Source organism: Pundamilia nyererei, unplaced genomic scaffold (genome assembly GCF_000239375.1).
Source record: "Pundamilia nyererei isolate P.nyererei 1_Seehausen unplaced genomic scaffold, PunNye1.0 scaffold00023, whole genome shotgun sequence".
NCBI classification, from domain to species: Eukaryota; Metazoa; Chordata; class Actinopteri; order Cichliformes; family Cichlidae; genus Pundamilia; species Pundamilia nyererei.
The window spans coordinates 2,272,514-2,287,078 of NW_005187424.1; the positions used below are offsets into that span (position 1 = coordinate 2,272,514).

General features: G+C 40.1%; 1 protein-coding gene across 4 annotated transcripts in view; it reads right to left on the reverse strand.

Moving 5' to 3' along the window:
• lpp (LIM domain containing preferred translocation partner in lipoma) overlaps positions 1-14,565 on the reverse strand; it is a 178,474-nt gene that overhangs the window by 154,510 nt on the left and 9,399 nt on the right. The window contains exon 1 of one of the 4 annotated variants that reach the window (XM_005727168.1): positions 11,911-11,990. The exons of the other annotated variants lie outside the window; for them this stretch is intronic. The gene's annotated coding sequence lies outside the window, so the exon portion shown is untranslated. Of the gene's footprint in view, positions 1-11,910; positions 11,991-14,565 lie in introns of those variants that run through there. 4 annotated transcript variants of the gene reach the window in all.

The window sequence follows — 14,565 nt, forward strand, 5'->3', positions numbered from 1 at the left end:
GTTTATTGCACTTTTTTGCAATTAATGTAATTACTATGCACTTAATGCATACATATTATTAAAATATGGGCTATAACAGTTGCATTGATGTATAGCAAGTTGAAATGCTCCCAAAAATGGCACTACAGCATGTAAAAATATAATATAAGCTCTGGCGGACTTGGTTCTATGGTAGGTCTTAAAGGGTTAAATAAATATCGTCAAATAATCGAGATCTCAATTTCAGTGAAAATAATTGTGATTATCATTTTTGCCATAATCGAGCAGCCCTACTGCTTATTTTGGCTTCTTATTGTCATTTGTTTACAAGAACAAAATTATTATTCAAATAAAACCACTTGGTATAGCTCTGCAGGTTGTGAAAGCGACCCAGAAGGTGAAGGCCTACTGCAGGCACCCGGCTTCCAGTCCATATGAGCCATGTACTGCATGTCATTCCTGACTCTCTCCCCCTGCTTACCTGTGTACTCCACTGCACTGTCACCTAGTACTACTCTGAACTCTCCTTCAACTCTGCTGTAGTTTGAAAACCTCTTTGTTAGCTAGGCAGTAACAAAGCTGCACTAATAAATTAAAGAGACATGGGCAAAGAAATGTGCAATCTTTTTTTGATAGCAACTTAATAAAATGAGGCAATTTCACTCAATGCCACATCCATTATGATAACTTAGGTTGAAGTATTTTCCAAGGAAAAAAGACAATGAGCTAAATGCTAAAATTATCAAAGCCATTAGCTGTTCAGATAGACCACTTTCCTATCAAACAGAACTGATCATCCAAGTACATTAGACCATTTACACAATTCTAAAGAGCCACAATCTGTCAAAGAAAAGTAATTTAGGTCCTGAAAAGCTCTTTTTTTTCCCCATCAGGTTACGACAGATAGAATTAAAAGAGTTTAAAAACACTGTACACGCATCACCTTTGTTCTAACCTTCAACTCCAAGCTGCATTCTGGACCACTTTGCTGTTTTTAACGGGGTATGTGATGTTTGTGAATGCTCACGTTGCACAGCTGACCCAAACTTGTCACACAGATCTGCCAGGTCTGAAGCTGGGTCCATTTCCTCTGTGGACACATGCTTTCTAAGTGCTCCTACAACGGACAACTTGATTGGGCCTTAATGTTTACAGCCCGAAAAGGTAGACCAAAGCAATGAAAAATACATATCCCTGTAAACACCTTGCCCTTTTTCCTGGGCTTTATGGTGTATTTATAACCACTTCTTTCCAGCACTAGAGCAAAGTGAAAGCCATGTTCAGATTAAATTAGCGCACGGCACCCTTTTCTGAACTAGGCACAGTTCAGGACCAGTGGGCTTGCACGAATAGGCCCGAGGGCAGACTCAAGTGCAGGGAAAATAACCTCGATAAGGAAACAAGTGGCTTCTTTGCTCTATACCTGACATGTTAACCGCTCGTGAGAGCTTCACGTGGACCAAAAAAATAAGACTACAGACTTCAGCTCCAGGTTTGAATTTGTAATTGCACATTTTGTGGTATAATTACATAAAGGTTCACTGATAGAATTCAAAAATACAAACCTTTTGCTGGGTCCTTGAAGAGTAAACAAAATGTACCAGGAAAAATACAACGCGAGCTGTCTACAACAGATTACTGTCCCACTTCCTGTTTAACATTAACTGCATTTGTCATATTTGTGCGGACACACAATGTTCCTGTGCAATCACAGATTACTGCCAACATCATCAGACTAAACTGTGATCTTGTTTACAGCCTTTATGACTTTAACTGCTTATCCTTGTAACCCGTTCGACTTTTGTTTAGTGAGCTTGTCACTTCCTTTGATCTCGGCAATAAAGGTGCACAAATGAGGGGAGCTGCATCTGCAGCTCGGACTTGCAGAAGTAAAAGTAAAACACTTCTGGTGTGCGAGTGTGTTTTGAAACATAAATGAGGTCAGCACATTGTCAACAGTTGCCCTTCCACAACACTAGATGGTCCACTTCAGACTCCTCCTCACTGACGAAAACGGTCTCTTTGATTTAGGCGAGGGTGGGACAGACAACACCCACTTGCTCACTGCGAGTTAAACGGGTCTTTGCCTTCCTCTGCACGGACTTTGTGCTACGGAGCTGGCAGGTTAAAGATTGTTTGTACTCATGTCAGTCTGCATCACTTGCAAATTCACATGCACACGCTGTTCGTTCACACTGAGATTTTCTTTAAGGAATTTTGGTCACACCTGTATATAAGTGCATCTTCGGGTACAGACACATTCTAAAGTCCCAGAGTTTTCTGGATAGTTCCACTCTGCTTTCGGGAATTTTCCACACCTGTCCACAGCTTGCCCCCACCAAGTTTTACCTAATCCCCCCACCTGCCTAGCCTGTTTAATATTGCCTTGCAGGGACCAGCCTTTCCCAGCTTTCTGTTACCTGTATATGTTGTTTGCCTACTAACTGGTTTGTTCTCCTGCTTATACCTGCATTTTTCAAACAGAAACCCTAGACGCTGAATATAATAACAACCATGCTGCATATGGAAAACTGCATCTCTGCACGTCCCTCCCTCCTGTTCCCTACTTGCCCCTACAAACCAGTCCCAAGTCCACCATCACAAACTCTCAGACTTTTACATGCATCTCTGATAAATCTGTGAGGGCTCAGAGCTGTCCCAATGAGAAAGTCTGTGGAGCTGGAGGGCTCTCTCAAAGACCTTTTAAAACCAATATGTTCAGTAAAACCACATGTAAATATACATAACACAAAAACACTAGATTTGCTTCATGCAAAGTAGAGCGTTTGCTAAGATCTGATGTTTTATGTCAAAGCTGTTCACACACTGAAATGTTGATCCACTGATTTGCTGTAAGGTGTGAGGCCTCAGTGACAAAGGGAAAAAATCTCACACCATTTGCTTTGGTTGCAGGTAGATTGCCACAATCGCCTGTATTTTACACTGAAATGTCTGCAAAACACTCACTAACCACGGAGCAGCAGTGAAACATGAAAAATGTGACACAAACCACAAATGCAGAACATTCACCTTCAAAATAACAGTTATAACAAACACATTTCAAAAGGTGAAACTTCTACTTTGAAGGCAAATGACTTTTATTTCCTGTTTGTGTAGCACGGTTCACTTTCGAAACACTAGTAGTTTGTGAGTGTTTGCAAGCAAACAGAGTGACAGGTCTTCTATACTAACTACAGACAAGCATAGCAATGTGCTAAAGCAATCACAAGCAGGATTTCGGTGCTGCACCATATAATCCACTGTGACCAATGTTACGCAAGCAATTACCAACAAACTCCAGCAACCAGTCGCCAAACAGCCACGGAAACACATTTTCCTCTGCAACTACTGGTTGCCAGGGGGATGCAAACTGGTCTCCAAGCCTGTGGGACTGATGCCTAAGTAAAAGGGATTAGACGAGACCTAAATAATGAGGGCTCTCAAAAACTTAAGTGGCGTTTACACATCAACACAGCTAGTTGGAGACACCATGGACAAGTAGTCTTTCCTATTCACCTGAATGTCACATGTGTAGTTGGTGGGCTGTAATATGCAGTCTAAGTGGAGAGACTGTGGAGCCACAAAAAAGGCATGCATGCAGATGTCTGTTCAGAGCCACACTGAGCGAAGGGGATGCTAGAGGAAACCAGAACACAGCTATTCCTGTTTATAGGTTACAAAAACATCTTCTTCAATGTTAGATCATAAAAGACTGGCTTATGAGTGACAGCCAGGATCAGTTTCTCCTCCAAAATCGTTGCCAGTATCGATATCATAAATCCCAGCCTTCTTATTTTTGATGAGTCAGTCAGGGAGAAGTGACAGTGATGAGTGCCGTGCTGATCCAAATATTTAGAGTAGCTGAGAGCACTGTGAGAATCACACAAAAAAAAAAAAAAAAACACTGAAAGCATTTGTGTGTCATCAGCTTCAAAGGATTTGTAAATAAAAAGGAAAAATGCTGCCTGACCATACAACCGTGCGATGAGAGCCACAAGCAGCTAAATGATGTCAAAAAACTGGCACAATAGCAACCTGAGAAGCAAACAGTAAGGGCCAGACAGTGCTGGCTTTCAGTGATGGGACTTTTTAAAATAAGAGGGAAATTTTCATAATATATCAAAAAATGACTGAATGTTTGGGGGGGAAAAAATTTAGATGAGTCATCAAATATTCTAGGTCAGCTTGTACTACACCTCCATGGTCCATCAAATTACAAACACTGGTGTCATATTCACTGTTTTTAAACCTTTGTCCTCTTAACTGCTCTGAAAGAAGTGGGAAGAGTTTTTTCTGTGTCAACAGAGAAACCCTGTCCCTTCTCACTGTTCAACCACACGAGACTAAGGTTCCACAAAGGAGACGGGAAAAAAAAAAGTTTAGTTGTAAACAAATACTGATGTCTCATCATATTTATTAAAACCAAACTTGAAAATAACCATTTTTCTTAGAGATAAACTCTAGATACTAGAAAAATGCCCAAGGCTTATTTCGCAACACTTTAATCATCAGCATCAGAAAAAAGTTGCATTTACACAGACTAGAGCTCGAGGCCAACAAGTGCAATCCCTGAAAAGTGGCAAAACAAATTTAGGGCTTTGGTTAATATGGCTCTTTTTAATTTGATCCTTCTACAACAAATGAAAGTTGGGCCAGCAGAGGGTTTTAAGAGATTAGGGAATACTTCTAATGTACTGGATCTGTCTGATGATAACAAAAGTGACATCAGACCTGACACAGAAGGCCCCCTTTCACCCTGAGCTTAAACCAATCAGGGAGCTTAAAACAACAACAAAGCCATATTACGTGAAAGCGCTCTATGTGAGCGCCGTGGGAGGCCGCACGTTGTTACCAAACTCGCATTGCACGCAGCAGTATATAATGTAAAATTGGATAATCCATTAACCAAGCGGATTCTAGGCCAACTCACAAAGACCTAGAGCATACCCTTTGACCCCTCATGTATTATATCTGACATGTGAATGGTGCAAGTAAATGCAACTGTGGACCCACAGAGACGCTTTCTCTTTATGTTATACGTGGAAGTTCCCTCCACCTCTTCCCAAATACTTGTAATAGCATTAAAAGGTACTTTAGAGTCTGAACCTTGTTGCATTACTGCTCTTATTTCTGCGGATAAATGCTTTCCATTTAGTTAAGCCATGGCATTTTATTTTTAAATGTATATGTTTGTTGCTATATCGTTTTTCAGAATCCAATAAAGCTCAATCAGTATTATTACCAGACAAAATAAAGAATTACCATTGAGGTGATTTTTAAATACACAGCAAAGGTCACTTTCTAGATGCCATTTCTTCTTTCTTTTATTTATTCATTTTTTTAACTGTATTGTTGGACTAGAACTTCAAAGTGAGCTTGTTAAAATGTTTAAACTAGTGCTGTCAACGTTAATCTCGTTAAAATGATGTTAACACCATAACCGCATTAACGCGGCAAATCTCCGTTAGCGCGGATCACCTCGTGCGTGGGGCTGCACGGCGTCAACGCATTAGCGTGGTTAGCTCGCCAATGCGTTAGCCCGGTTAGCTTGTCAACACATTAGCACGGTTAGCTCGCCAATGCGTTAGCCCGGTTAGCTTGTCAATGCATTAGCGTGGTTAGCTCATTAGCGCTGTGCAGCCCCATGCACAGGGCAATCTGCGATAACTCGCTAACGGTGATTTGCCGCGTTAATGTGGTTATGATGTTAACGTCATTTTAAGGAGATTAACGCTGACAGCACTAGTTTAAATAGTATTAAAATTTTCATATTCTACAATATCTACACACACACAAAAAATAGTACACTGAGGAAATTAAGGCCATTAAGTTTGGCTTTGAACGATTATGAAAGTGGATACTAGGTAGCATTTTATTTCTAGCTAGGGAGTTTATTGTTGTCTTTCTGTTTGATTTTACATAACTTATGAGACTTTATTCTCTGCAGATTTTAATGTTAATAATTTTACAGTAAATAAATGTCATTGTTTGCTATATCTGAAAGTCCTTCAGCAGGGTTTTTTTCTCTAGGATGTGTTTGTTTGGATCCATATCATGGAGAGATCTTCATGTTCCCACGGATGTCAGGTAAAGGTCATCTCAACAGTTGACAACCAGTCATCTATTCGCTCAGATGCTTTCAGGCTCTTTTACAAATTTCTCACATTTTTTTTCTTGAAAACAATAATAAACAATTACATCTGTAAAACTTTTATGATGCTGCTAGGACAACAACACTCATTACGGGTTTGTCTAGCTTTAGCAGACACTCACGTTTCCAATCTGTCAAAGCTGTGCTGTCAAAGCAAACATCCTTTTCAGCTGATAGAGCTTTGTTTGCTTCAAACAAACACCTCATATCTGTTGCAAATAGGGGAAAACCCTGTTTGCAACAGATATGGCCTGAAATCTAAGTATATCAGTTCCTGAAAAGAAGCTACCACGCTAACACGAATAAGCCCCAAATCACAAGTCAAAATCAGAAGATATATTTGCTTAATCCCAAAACATTACATACAAGTACCACAAAATGGCCTTGAGGGTAACGAATAACCTGTCACGCCTCCGTTTTGCATACACAGCCTGTTTCTTGCAGATACAGAAAACTGAAGTCGTGATGTACGGGTGCATCGGGGACAAATGCGAGGTTACGTGAAGACTCAGTCCCAGGTGTGAGCCGGTGGAGTGGAGACAGTGGCTTCCAGTCAGGATAATGATTTGGGTCAGTAGGTAACTACGTTCCTGGACCACGGGGGACTTGTTGCCAATTAATCCTGCCAATGAGCCAAGTGGGCACTGGAGACTGATAAATGCAGCTCTTTCAAGGAGTGATGGGGTAAAACTTCAACTGCTGACACCACAGTCAGAGTTAAAATGACACAGTAAGATTAGGAATTGTACCAAGCCTGACGTAATGGAAAACCACAACTCTTCCCAGTCAATTAAGCATTGTAAGCACTGCCTTAACTTCTCAAACACTGGCAGAGAGCACTGAAATCCACTCCAAACACAAAACTCTGAAACATCAGGTTTTACCAACCACTTCCTCTCGTGTCTACAGTTCCTCCTCGACTTTAAATCAACCTCAAAAGAGAGGTTTATGCTATGGTATTTCCCCCAGTCTCATTGACTTTATGAGAACAAAAGGCAACTTCTGGGCAACAACAGACTTTTACACACACACAAAAAAAAAAGTTCCAAAATGTATGAGTCTGAATCTGGTTAAAGTTTCAGGTCATTTACAGTGCTAATAATAAGCGTTTCAAATCGCTTGGTTTCACAGCATACAAAGGTAAAATCTGAATTCTTCGTCCTGTCATCATTTCAATCTGTTTTATGTTTTGGAGTTGAAATGTTCTGGCACCTCATTAACAGCCCCGTGTTTTGCCAACTGCATGCTTCAGTAATTTGATGGTCTTTAGAGGCCAGCATCTGTCACTGCGTGCCAAGCAAGTGTAAAGTGTCCCATTAGCCTTGAGCTTCTGTCTAATCTGAGATTAATCATTTAGTGGCATCTGATCCTAAATGATTGGGGCACCTCTCGTCCTTTACTGTGTGAAATATTTACTGTTATGACGATGGCTCCTCTCCACGAAAAATCTAATCGGGACTTCTCACCTCAACTTGCTCAGAAACAAAAATTTGTTCTGTTGCGCTGCAATGCGCAGAAATTCTCCCACATTTTATGAATATTTTCTGAGCTGCAGGCCCTTGAAGTAGACGAGGAGGGGGCAGGAGGTTAAGATTTAACGCTCTTTAATTCATGTCATTCTTTCCAGCACGTTTTGAGCCTTCATCACCCCCTTTGGGAATCAAGATGAATCATATGAGTATCATGACCATCACTTATATATGTGAATAAGATTAATGACATCTGTCTATTATATAGGCACCAGTGTTTTTATGTTCCATTTTACCACCCTAAGCTACACTTGCTTAAAGTCTTATTATAAGACTAATAGAAACAGTTTTCATACAAAAGGAATCATGGCTAGAAAAAGAGTCTTGGGTAAAAAGATTTTTTTATAAAGGAGACCTTTCAAAAGTGATGGCCTTGATGCCTTGAAGTTTTCTCTAGTGAATTATCCGAAATCAGATCAAAGATCCAGGTTACCAGTGGCTGTTTCTGTTTCTCTACGTCACAGACATTAAACCGTTGCAGTTTATTCAAACTATGACATATTTCATCATCCTGATGCTCAGAGCTGCTTATAGAAAAAAAACAGTTCTGATCAAAAACAGATCTTAGCTTTAGATTGTGACACTTGGAGTGGGTGTAAAATTGATCTGGTTGCAGATTTAAACGAAGCGTAAATGTATTTTTCAACCCTGAAAATTTCACATGGATATCTCCTGTACTTGTGAAGTTATGAGGCTCAGACGTGCCAGAGAAAATATGAATTAAAGGCTGATGCTGACGTCTGAAACTGGACTCAAGAAAACATTTTAGGAAAGAGGAACTTCCGTGGGAACCCTTTCAGGAACTTCATAGTTTGATCAAAAAAAAAATTTGTTTTTTTTACTGGTTCATGCCTCCATAAAAAAGTCCCTGCTCCTCAGCGAGTCCCTTTTGTGTTCCAGAAACTGAGAAAGTATAAACCAGAAGGAAAAATCAATAGAACAAAAGATGGGAATTTCAAAAACAAAGGGCAGCAAGAGCACGAGAGGGAGTCTGACATTGTTTTGTTCTACTCAAGCAGAAAACAGCGCCTTTAAAAGAAAAAAAAAACCCAAGTAGTTTCAATAAATCATTTTAGAGATGGGCCTCCCTTCTTTCCTTTCAGCTCGCCCTGATGGGTCAAATTTTGGAGTTTTCTGTATTTATAAGCCCTAAATTGCTTCTTTTTTTCCCCCTTTTTCTTCTCTTTCAAATGTTTTTTTGTAAATGATCAATTAAAAGTACCAACATATATTGAGCTTCTTTTATATGGTAATATTTACCTCTGAAAAAGGAAGATCCTGTCAAAGATGGCAGTTGGCCCAACATAGAATTGATGACATTTCTGAGTCAACCTGGATCAGTATGAAGAGATTTTAGGATAGAATCGTTTACCAGTAAAACTGGACTCGTTTAAGTTGGAATAAATATCCGATTTAAATAAGGATACATCATGGTGATGTTCTAAATATCAAGCTAATCTGGGTCCGGTTTTCCTCCTGCATGGTGTGCAGTGAATTTTCAGTTTAGGTAGAGGTATGCACACACTGACCGCTCTTGTTCTAAATTTATAGGCAAACTAAATCTAACAAATTGTGGAAAAATCCAAACTTGAACTTAAGAGAACACAATTCATGGCCACAGGCCTCGGGAGCCGAGAGTTCACTGGCAGCGTACGGAGGGAAAGTCTGAGCTCTACAACAAAACCGAAACACAGTAAATTTAAGCAAAAGTTGGAGACTCGATTATTATGAAATATGTCGGCGTATGCCTGGCCCAGACAAGTCAACACAAATCCGACAACTTGCCAAACAAGAAGGTGGATCACAACAGTAAGCGCAGGGTGCGGGCCTCGTTTTGCAATGGAAACGCGGACAATTAATGCAGGCAAAGTGTTAAGGAAAACCTACTTCAAAGGGCCAAAGACCTTAAACTGAGGTGATGATTGGTGTTCAAACATGATAAAGGCCACCAGCATGCTGCCAAATCAACAATAAAATGAGGGGTGCGGCCAAAGCTTTGACTTGTCCTGAAAAATAATGCATCGGAGATTGTTTATTGACTCACTCTATCCAGCATGAGTGCGAGAGAAAGAAAATTCAGCCTCAGCTGCGAGGAAAACCCCTAAATCAAGATGCCCAGCCACACACATTCTGACATATGAATAAAGATTTGCGTATTTTGATTTTCCTCAAAAAGCACACGTTCCAAAGCTTGACTAATTCCTGAATATGTCACGTCCATCATCTCTGATGCCACAGGAGAAAACAGGAGCCGCACCAAACGTGTGAGTTTGAGCTGCACTCTAAAGGTCGAAGCAGCACAGGAAAATGGCTGTAAAGAAAACATCATTAGTTACAGAGTAAACAGGAGTTCAACAGAAAAACAGAAAGCAATCAAACCCTAAAGTGATTCTCGTTAATAGGAAAGATAATCTCCTCCACTTTAGCTTGATTCTCCTCAGCTCAGCTGGTTCCTCAGTGTAATTGCTCCTGTTAATCATGCCTTAATTTGTTGACGAGATTCATTTGGAAGACTTGACTTTAGAGAAAGAGAAAAAAACTACACGCAATCTCCTCCAATCTGGGTGTGCCAGCATCTTGAAATTAAGGATATGCAAAGAAGACCGAGACCAGATTAAGTCATTTTAAGAGTATTAGAGATGCCCCTAAAGAGTGATGTAACACCGTGATCGGCACGTGTCACTGCTTATTAAACCAGCAAAACTGATCAGCCATCTCATTCTTCTTAATAGGAATACTGAAGAAACTTCTGTTTGTCCCTCTTTACAGTACCCATGTAAGAGTTTTAGCTTGTTTATAATAAAAACATCATAAAACCCCCTAACGCTCACTCCCTGCTGGCTCACAATCCAAAAAAACCCAGGGCTGGAGCTCAATATTTATTTAAGATAATTATAAATCTGGTTGAGGTTTTTTCTGCTTAAATTTTAGAGCTTCCCCCAAGGAGGTTTCGTCCTTCCCCCAAAGGAAAATCAAGGGAAAAAATACATTTTTATTGGTTAAATAGTCAGAAATTCCACTAAAATATATAAACTTTTGCTTAGCAAGATAACACAGACTTAAAATTTTCTTAAATTTCTTAAAAAAAGACCCTGATTAGGTCATTTTCCTATAAATATTGATGCCACTTTACAACTATCATTAAAATAAATAACACTACCACCTAAGCCGGGGCTTTTGATTCTCCTTTCATGAGGTTCCTGCAATAGACACGCATTTGAGGTTTAAGCCAATCAGTCTGCTTTTCAGTTACTTAAAATTTCAAGTTAACAATTATCAGAATTATTACATTAGAAAATAATTGGATTCTCACTGTATGCATAATGCTTGCCATCACTGAGCAGCCCTACTAGATATCTGTCACCAGATATCTCAGGACACCCTAAAAGGTCACGTGTCTGACCCCCATGGCTCAGAGAAGTTTTTCCCACAAAGGCAGAAGCTACTTAACATTAAACGGTGTAAATAATCATTTCAAACATATTTTCAGTGGCATGTAATAAAACACAAATTAAAAGGAAACACTTACGCAGGCAGTTTATCTCTCAGGTTAAAAGGCTTACAGAGTCCCAGTGTAATATAGAGATAGAAGTAATTAGATAATCAGACCACACCATCACTAAAATCAGCAGCCTGAGCCCTCGCAGCAAAGTAAAATCATTTACCTCTTGCTCGACTTGTGAAGTGGAAAAAAACTGCCAGGCAGCTGCCATTAAGTGTTTGAAGTGTGAAAGTAAGAGCCAGGAGGGAGGTCAGACCTGTTAAGGTGTAGCTATCAGTAAGAGTGGCTGTTTGCAAAACCAGAATTCTTCAATGACCTGAGCTGCCCCTCACTCACTCACACTCAACCACAGGACAGCTACAGGAAAACATACTGGGCTATTTAAAAAGTTCTGCCCCAAAAATGTGTGTTCGGTTTGGTCAGACATAACACTTTTTTTTGCATTTTTCACCTTCATCTCTAACTTTCTGGCATAACTGAGACATCTGCGTACAAAGTCAGTCTCACAGTAAGAAAAATGTGTCACCGGAGCGCTGCGCTCATCTGAACTTTTTAAACATTTTCTGAAAATATCTGGTGAGCCAGAGAAACAATCCAAATCGATCCCCTCACCTTTTCATATTATGATAATAATGATAAAGGTTTCCCAAAAGCAGCCGCATTATATGCAAAAAAATACATGTGTGAAACTGCTACTTAAGCTCCTTTCAAGTGATTAGATTATAAATTAAGCACATAATGATACTCACAGTTTCTCTTTAGATCACTGAGGCACACAAACTGCTAGCTTCACTAAATGGCAGTGACTTGGAAGACTCCTCTCACCCCCAGAAAGCCTTGTGCAGCTGAAATGACTCACATCCCCTCATCCAACCTCTGTCAACCATCATGAGGAGGTAAACACTTCCAAATATGGAGAAAATATGAAGACGGTATTGGAGGGCAATATCAGTTTGGTTTGCTTTTAGCTTGGAATGCCATACTCTGTGAGCCAGAGTCACTCCACGGAGCCAGTTCTGCGGTGCATACCTTTCACTTGGAATAATAATGATGATTGTAGAGACTTTTCACATTGTTTTTGGTTGAGTCTGACCTAAGATGGGTGACAGTGTGAGCTTGCTCTTATATTTAAGAGAATATAGTTTAAAAAAGGAAAGAAAGAAAAGAAAAAATGAGCGGCTTCAAAAGTACAGGAATGTCCAAGAAATGCAAAATAAAGTGAATATCAATATAATTCACTCCCTATTAACCAGGAAAGCAGGGCCAGATTAGCAGGTAAAAACAGCCCACGTGCTGTGAGGAGCGGTCTTGTCGCACAGATTGTCTTCAAGTGATTAAGAGGGTGTAATTAAAGTCTGATTACGCCCCACGAGTGCCATAGGTCAGCCACTAAACAGCCGGTAGGAGAGAACATTACAACGCCCTGCATGGACTGGAAGTGTATTGAGGAGCAACTTGGCTTGAGAGTGCTCATTTCCTGAAACAGCTCAGCCCACTTCATTCAAATCCCACAGGAGAAGACCATTCACTGACACTTCAAGATACAGTCATTTTCTGTTTTTGCTTCCCTCATTTCTAATCCGGGGAATCGTTTTCTGTAACAAACTTCATAGAAATCTGACTCAAAGTCAGTCTGAACAGTTAAATGAGAAGTCAAAGCTTTCCCCCTGACTCTAATGCCACATATGTAAATAATGTGCACCTGAGACATCTGTGATATGAAGGGTCTACAGGGTTAAAGTAAAGCTCTGCCCTTCTTTTGGCATTTGCATTACTTTCTTAGGAAGCTGAACTCCAAGTGCATGTTTGGAAGGATATTAAAAGAGACTGCTAAATGGGGCCTCACGAGAAGGCAGCTGCAATGTAAACACAGAAGAGCCTTAAAAACTTCACGACTCATTTATGCAAAGACGTAAAGGCGCTTATAAGCCAGTCTGATGCAACTTCAGTCTTTGCACAAAACTTGAAAGCATCAGGTGGCAGCACGGAGGCGCACCCAAGCTTTCCAAAACAAATCATTAAGTAATACTTGATGATAAATCTCAAAGCAAAAATCAGCTGCCTGTCTAGTGACTGTCCCTCCTGGACTTTAGATGGTAATCCCGATTCTGCTTTGCAGCCTTGTGAGATTGACACGTTGGAGCTCCACCTGACACAGGTGTTGGTTACAATGCAATTCACAGAGGACAGAGAAGACTCCTACAACCAGCATTCGGCCATGACAGTCCGATTTTTTCTTGATTTTGGCTTCTAATGATCATGCAAACAAAATAAAAAGAAAACAATCACTTTTTTTTTTAACATTCATTTTGATTATGAAGTTCACCACTTTCCTTTACTGGGGTGTGTTTTCCACCCACATAAACACCCAAAGTCACTTGTTGTTTAGTTCAACTCAATCCAAGACAATTATAAGACACGCTTCAGTCAACAAGATCTATCTGAAGGAAGAAAAGTTCACAAGGCCGCCTGCAGCGCTTACTGGTTTGAAGAAGTGGAAGACTGTCTGGAAGCAGTGGTTTACCTTGTAAGATATGCTTTATGGTCAAAATTATTCCCCAAGTCTGTGCTGGATGAACTTAATGAACCTAAAGGTGTGTCCACCATATCTGCTATCGTCTTGTTCTCAAGTTATCACAATATACAAGATTTTTAGAAACCTTACCCTGACCTGGAGGTCGAGGTCTCTGAGATTTTTGGTAGATGCATCTATGGTATCAATCTGAAGCTCCTACATCATTTTCCAGTTATCGGAATCACAAGACTTTTCGAAAAGTTGATCTCTTGAAGATATAGAAATGCTACCAAAAACATAAGCCTCCTTTGTGGAAGTAGTTAAGATGATTCCAAGCATTCTTTTTTATTCGTAATGCCTACATTACCCACAATGCACATCCACTACCAAAACAAGTTGGAGATTGCGATGTATTTTGGAAGTGGCGGCTAATATGTTAAGTTTTTTCTTGCATTTGCACGACTCACTTGTCTCCACACTAAGGCTTGCTGATAAGTGACATTACACCTGATGTACAAAAGCTCACGAAGATAATAGAGCAATAACAAGTTCATAGGAATCCTCACTGGAAGGAACACAATGATTAACAAGTAACTCCTTGTACTGTTTAACACTGAGCCCATCATTACAGCTTCATTGTGGGCATGCTGCTTTTATGGTAGAACATGAAGTTCAGACCCAGGACTAAGTCCCTACGTTTCTAGTGTGGAAATTAGTACACTTAACCTTCCAACCAAGCTCTACAGGGAGTGCATAATTATTAGGCAAATGAGTATTTTGTCCACATCATCCTTTTCATGCATGTTGTCTTACTCCAAGCTGTATAGGCTCGAAAGCCTACTACCAATTAAGCATATTAGGTGATGTGCATCTCTGTAATGAGAAGGGG